This window comes from Castanea sativa, chromosome 4 (genome assembly GCF_040712315.1).
Source record: "Castanea sativa cultivar Marrone di Chiusa Pesio chromosome 4, ASM4071231v1".
Lineage (NCBI taxonomy): Eukaryota > Viridiplantae > Streptophyta > Magnoliopsida > Fagales > Fagaceae > Castanea > Castanea sativa.
Genome location: NC_134016.1, coordinates 7,420,823 through 7,427,701, shown reverse-complemented (window position 1 = coordinate 7,427,701; position 6,879 = coordinate 7,420,823). Strand labels below are relative to the sequence as shown.

At 31.2% G+C, this 6,879-nt stretch overlaps 2 long non-coding RNA genes across 2 annotated transcripts; both read right to left on the bottom strand.

Annotated features, from left to right (window-relative positions):
• Window positions 1–312: 312 nt before the first annotated feature.
• On the bottom strand, window positions 313–1,908 carry LOC142630715 (uncharacterized). Its single transcript, XR_012843421.1, has 3 exons — window positions 1,766–1,908; window positions 740–789; window positions 313–621 (listed from the first exon to the last, which is right to left on the bottom strand). It is a non-coding gene; the product is annotated as an uncharacterized LOC142630715 (long non-coding RNA).
• Window positions 1,909–5,081: 3,173 nt separating this feature from the next.
• Window positions 5,082–5,657, bottom strand: LOC142633161 (uncharacterized). Its single transcript, XR_012843815.1, has 2 exons — window positions 5,456–5,657; window positions 5,082–5,310 (listed from the first exon to the last, which is right to left on the bottom strand). It is a non-coding gene; the product is annotated as an uncharacterized LOC142633161 (long non-coding RNA).
• Window positions 5,658–6,879: the final 1,222 nt, after the last annotated feature.

The following is a 6,879-nucleotide window of genomic DNA, read 5'->3' as shown; positions in this document are numbered from 1 at the left end:
GATTATGCTTTTAGGGATAAGCATTAAATATTAAAATTAAGCAGTAATTTAAATAAAAAAAAAAAAAAAGAGATTAGGTGATAAAAGTTTTAACTAAAAGATAAATAACGAGAATAATTGCTAAAAAATCTCAAAGTTTTTTTTTTTTTTGGGGGGAGCAAAATCTCAAATTTTTTTATTAATCACTAAGAGCATCTCCACTAAATTAACTAGCCAAAGTAATTTTTGGGAGAGCAAACCCAAAAAAATTAGCTCCTTTCCTTTTCGTTCACTCTTTCCCTTCTCAATCGAACTTATTTCTCTCTCTCAAGTGTAATGTGTGTTAACACGATCTAAAATTAGAAAAATTTTAATTAGAACAACAAATCTAAAATTAGAACAACCACAGATCAAAAACAGGGGAAATTTTTTTAATTAGAACAACAAATCAAAAATCAAACAACAACAACAACTGATCTAGGACAGGGAAAAGGACAAATTTAATTAGAACAACAAATCTAAAACCAAAACAAAAACAACAGATGAAGAACATAAAAGCCGATCTGAACCAATCCTAGTTGCATGCACTCGGCAGTGTGTAGGGACTTTTCGGCATAACAAAATATTGTCTCCCTTGATTTCCTGCAATTAAAGACCAATAGCTTACTACAACTATTCATTTCATAATTTATAGATAGGGTGTAGGAATAATCACCAATAGTATTTGAGAATGTAAGAAATAGAGAGAAAACTTTTTCACCTCTTTCTTACGGCAGTGGATTGTGTGTCATACTTTAGAAGCAAGCACCACTATGAAAACATAAAAAGTATTGTTGTCTTGATCTTAGTGACAAGAAGGGTACTCACAAAGGAGGAGGTGGGGCAAGACAAGGACAGGGAAAATCCAAAAGGAAGAAAAAGGATCACAGAAAGACAAAGGAATTAAAGGTGTTATATACTTATTATTTTTCTGTTTCCTCTTTATGGTAGTAAAGTTGTCCAAATCTAAACGTATATAATTTCACCAGAAAAAATGGAGAAGGGGCAGGAACTAAAAGTGGGAAACATGTTAAATCTCATCATAAGATGACAGAAATTGTAGAAATATACTTGAATTGGATTCTAAAAAATTAAGATACGGAGGAACTATAGTTAAAAAGGTGATACAAAACCGGAACATAGTGTAAAAGAAATGGATATTTTAGAGGAATCAAGTTTGGAAAATGTGGACCGAGGTTACATGTATAGTAGTAAATAAGGATCTGTAAGAGTAATAAACTACGCAGCCTAATACATTTGAAATACAACAGACATTGAATGCAGGCACTTACTGAAAGAGATTATCACAACAGCTAGTTAATTGCATATAAAATATGCAGAGAATTGTAAACCTCAATTGTCTTTCCTTCTTACTTTGACTTAGTCTCAACCTCTCCGTAAGGTTTGAACTACTAATTGTTAAACAAAATTCAGGCAGTTTCCAGCAGCACATTATCCTTATAGCCACAAAACATAGGCAAGTGAGAGGACTATACAATTAAGGCCATATAACTTAAGATACACAACTAGTTCAATTAAAGTAAAGCAAATATCTTTTGAATAAACTAGGTAACCACAAATTCTTTATCAAGCAGAGTAAAGCAAATATCAGATTTCTTCAATATTGGGTATAGAAAAAAATAGTTAGGTAACCACAAATTCTCTTGTTACTTTCTTCGCCCAAAATCAGACTTTTATCAAGTAGACTAAAATCGAATTATAATAGGAGAAATAGAGAAAGAGAAACCTGTTTGACGGATTCAATGCTCTAATATTGTCGCGGTCCAGAGAACGACTGGAATTGAAAGACTCAATTTCTTCTTTTGTGAGTCTTCCTTAGGGTTTTGTTTAGTAGCCGTCTAGGTTTATTGTGGCTGATTTGGAAGAGAAGAAGCATAGAAAGAGAGGGTTTTGTTTAGTCGCCGTTTAGGTTTCTTGAGGCTGTTTTGGAAGTGAGGAGGCGTGGAAGAAGAGTTAGAGAGGGAGAAAGAAGCATGCGAGTGCAAAAGAAAATTCTGATTTTTTTTGTTTTTTTTGTTTATATATGTAACCTGTTGTACCGGTAACCAATATCCACTCAAATATAATGAATGGTCGAGATTAGAACACCAATAAATTAAAGGACTAGATTAAGTGGGTACCGTACCCCCTAAAAGAAGAGGGGGACGACAGAATGACCCTGTGTGTCATAGCTCTTTCACAAAAGCTTTGTAGTCTGTGGTCTCATTCTAGGAATACGTTTGGATGCAGCGTTTTTCAGCTGCGTCCACGTTTTTTTTTTTTTTTTTTTCACGTGCATATGTCACTATTCATTAGCTATGAACAGTAATTTTAGGCCAATGAACAGTACTTTTGAGATAAACAGTAATTTTTACATATTAAAAAATTATTTTTGTACAGTGTTTTCAGTTTTCAGTTTTCAGCAATAAGTTCTATCCAAACGGACTCTAGTTCTCCTTTTTCCAACATTTTGCGTGGGTTTGGTACGATTTAAAAAGCCAGTTTTATTTACTTTTTAGTTCATTTTTGCTATTATTTATGGGTTTTATTATATTTTTTGATAATATTTATGAACTCCATTATACTATTTCAGCTAATTTTTAACTTTATCAATAGTATTCTCAGCAAAAAGTTTTTAGTTTCAGCTAAATGAGCTGTTTCTAAATAGACACTTTCTATAAACAAATAAAAAATATAGTTCTCCTCTTAAGATAATATGAAATTTTATTTTATTTTTGCTAAAGTGCAAACTACACCTTAAAGTTTAGGGGTGTTTGGATTTTACACCTTGAATTTTCAAAATTTTGATTTTATATATTTTAGTTGTATCAGCAAGTGGCAACCCATCTGTTAAGTGGCACATAATAACTTTATTGAACAAACTAAACATGTATAACAAGCTTATATGGTGTTTAATGGAAAATATAGATATATAGGTTGTTGATGCAAACAAAATATATTTTGAGGGGGTAAAATCAAAATTCTACAATTTTAAGGTATAAAAAGTCAAACACTCCCAAACTTTAGAGGTGTAGTTTACACTTAGTTTTTTTTTTAAACAAAGATAATCTAAACTTTGTGAAGTAAATACACCTAAAATTTCAAGACTACAACCAATCTGAAACTCAAAGATAATCATTCAATAATAAACACAATTAACAGAGTGGTTGGGAAAAGACATAAAAATTTCACTCTTTTGCATTTGTCTCACCCTTTGGCAAATAAACTAATTTTTAGCTCTTTTAAAAAACAAATTATTTTTTAGTGTTTTATCACAAATTTAACATAAAATTATTAAAATATATTTTGATAAATATTATGCAAATAAGGTACTTAAAATTGTAGGGTACCCAAACAAACACTAAGTGTGCATTTGGGTTTTGTTTAAAAAACATTTTCTCCTTTTTCTTTTTGTTTAGCTATGTTTTGCAAATAATCCAATTTTTAGCTTTTGGAAATAAATTAGCTTTTAGCTTTTTTTTCACACATTTAACATAAAAGTTATTGAAAACTATATCTTTTTGTAACCTGGATAAAAGAAAATCTACCGCTGATTGAGTCGGCTATTACTCATGATGTATTGAATCTATCTTCGTTATAATAAAGTTACAAGTTTCATATCAAAAAAAAAAAAAAATGCTAAGGACACGATAAAAATTCACAACATTCCAAATTTAGCATGTCATGTTATTAAAGTAATATATCTACACAATAAAATATATTTTTTATTTTTTTTTTTCCCAATTTTCTCCTCCACCTTCCCTTAACCTCTATCACCGCGCCTCCACTGCCCAGTAACCACCATTGCACCTCAACCATGCCCACCACGCCACCATTGGCCACTGCCCACCAAAATCCCATTTGAACAAAACCTATATTAAAAAAAAAAAAAAAAACAGCATCACAACAGAAGAAAAAAAAACGCAAAACCCAGACCTCGCTGACCAAGCACGACCTCATCTCTAGACCTCGCCATGACCCATGCCGATCTCCTTTAAGCACCAGTCACAACAAAAAAAACAAAACCACAAAACCTGCTAATCCACCAGTGTAGAGATCCAACCACCGGCACAAAGAGAGAGAGTGTGAGAGTTGAGAGCAATTCAAAGAGAGAGAGAGTTAAGAAGTCTGATAGAGGAGAGAGAAAGAATAAATCAGATTAAAAAACATATCCAATAGTCTACAGTGCCATTCTACATGTAGAATGGCACTGTAGCAAGATTGTAAATTTTTTTACAATTCTGAGCATTAGCAATTCCGGATGTGGAAGGTTTTTGAGAGAAAAATGCTAAATAAACCTTACATATGATATTTACAATCCCGGGTGCGAATGCTCTAAGGTCCTATAATAGTATAATCTAAATTAGGCAGAAATTTGTCTTGAACTAGAAACATATATCCAGTTGTTCAGTTATACATAACAAATGTTCACTACAAAAAAAGAGTCTACTAGCGAGGATAGAATACCCTCGCAAAAATTCAAATATCGTCGCAAAAGGTTATTAGCGAGGGCATATGGCCCTCGAAAGCCGTCGTATTTGCTCTTGTTGCTAAAAGAGATTTTGCGACCATACCTTCGCAAATAAATAATTTATGAGGGCAATCCACCGTCGCTACTGAACAAATCTGCCCTCACAAATATATTATCAAACGACGAGAAAAGTCGACGACTTATTTTTAGCGAGGGAAAACAGTCATCGTTAACAACTATTTGTGAGGACCTTTATACCCTCGCAATTAGTTATTTGTGAATTCCAAATTGACGACATACTTTTTAGAGACAAATAATAATGTCGTCACTAAAATTTATTTATAAGAGCTTTTAACCCCTCACAATTAGTTAGAAATAATAGTGACGACATTAAACTATCGCTTAAAATGTTTTTGTAAAGGGTTAAGTGGCATCGCTATTCTATAAATTGCGAGAAACTTTGTCGTCACTATAAAATTATTTATGACCAAATTTTTATGTCATCGATGATAATATTTTATATAATTTTTGAAATATTTTATTATTATTATTTTTTAACCATCATGTTAATTGTAATTATTAAAAATTGATCAATTGAAAGATAAAAATTCATATAAGTTCAAACTTTAAAATATAGTATATACAAAGAAATCTTAAAATTAAACCTTGTTTTAAACTTAAACAACTAGAATTACGACAAGATCTATACTAGTCTTCCTCTGAGTTACCCTCCAAGCTTCCTCTGAGTTACCCTCCAAGTTGTTTTCAACCTCCCTCGTGTGATTGATTGAGTTGTCCTCTTCATCCCTACTAGTACCATCCTTAAAAAAAACAAAACAAAACAAAACTTTAAACATAATTCATACACTAGAATATTAGCTTTTATAAAAAAAATAACAAATAATGGTTAAAGAAAGTGCAAGAGAGATAGAGAGAATTCATGACATGTATTTCATTTATACTCACCCTCTAATTTCCATCCATCCATTTATCCACCATCTTTTTCCAAAAGAGTGTAGGAATGAAAGAAGGACCATTCTTATAACGATCTTCTTTCTCTGTGTACTTCTTAAAAATAGGACTTTTAATGTGAAACATCCAATTAGAATAACATCGTTTCACCAATTCTACAAATTCTTTCTTCACTTCCTCATCTGGTTGCTTATGCTGAAAATGTTGAGCTCTATAGCAAGCATATAGAGTTTCAAGCTCAGATCTTGGGTATTCACTAAAAGTCGTCCAAGCTCCTTTCAGTCTTTGGTAAAAAAGAATAGTAATCTCTCGAGTAGCTTTTGGTGTGATGATTCTGCCTTTACTTTTACCTTCCCTTGCCATGTCTGCCTTTTTCTTTTATAAGCCCTTGCCACGTCTACCTACTATTAGTTAGTATGAATATGATGAAAGTATATAATATAAATATCTATTTCCAATATGATTGTGTTAAAGACATGAACCACTAGTAAAAGATGATACTGTAGTATAAGATGATACAAGACCTTATCCTCAATCCAACAATACTTATTGCTACAATCAACACACAAATAATTGTTTTGCATATCTTTATTTATTGAATGTTTAAATGCATACTCAAGAAAATTTTCAACCCCTTTAATATATCTAGTAGAATGATACATCCAAAATTTATCAACTAACATTTTATCTACTCCCTATAAAGCATCATAATATATAACTAACAACAATAACGGTTGCTAACACATGTATAATTATGAACTCTTAAAAATAACTAGTATAGTTAACATTGGGTCTTGTAAAATAGAAATATCAAGAATTCGCATATTTGGCCACAAAATAGAAATATTAACACAACCTAAAGCAAATCTCAAGCCAAACAATTGAGATTGGGCATTTAAAACTCACATCGAGAACTCTACAAAATTTCCACATTTAACATTCCTTATAGTGTTCGAAAATTACCACAATATATATATTTTCAATAAGATACAAAAGTTTGTATTTGCCTGTATACGAGATAAAAAAAACACATATATAAATAAATAGCTTCAATCAATTTCAGTATAGATATATATAACTAATTACTTTATGGGTTTATTCTAAAAGAAAACATAGATAATAAATTGAACTTTGTATTTTATGCATAATATAAATGACCTACCCTTGCAAAATTCTTCCTAAGTCCACCAAAAACCAATGCAGCTTGATCCAAGTAGAGGGGAAAAAAGGAACTCTTGTGTTAGAGCTTCCGAAATTATAGAACATAACAAACAACTTTCATTATAATAAAGCTTTGTCAATAATATTGGTAAATAAGGCAGGTCTGAGGATCTGAATTATATTAAATTAAATAAAGTAAATAAAATAAATTAAATTAACTTGCATTATCTACATTACTAATAAAAAATTCGTCTCTT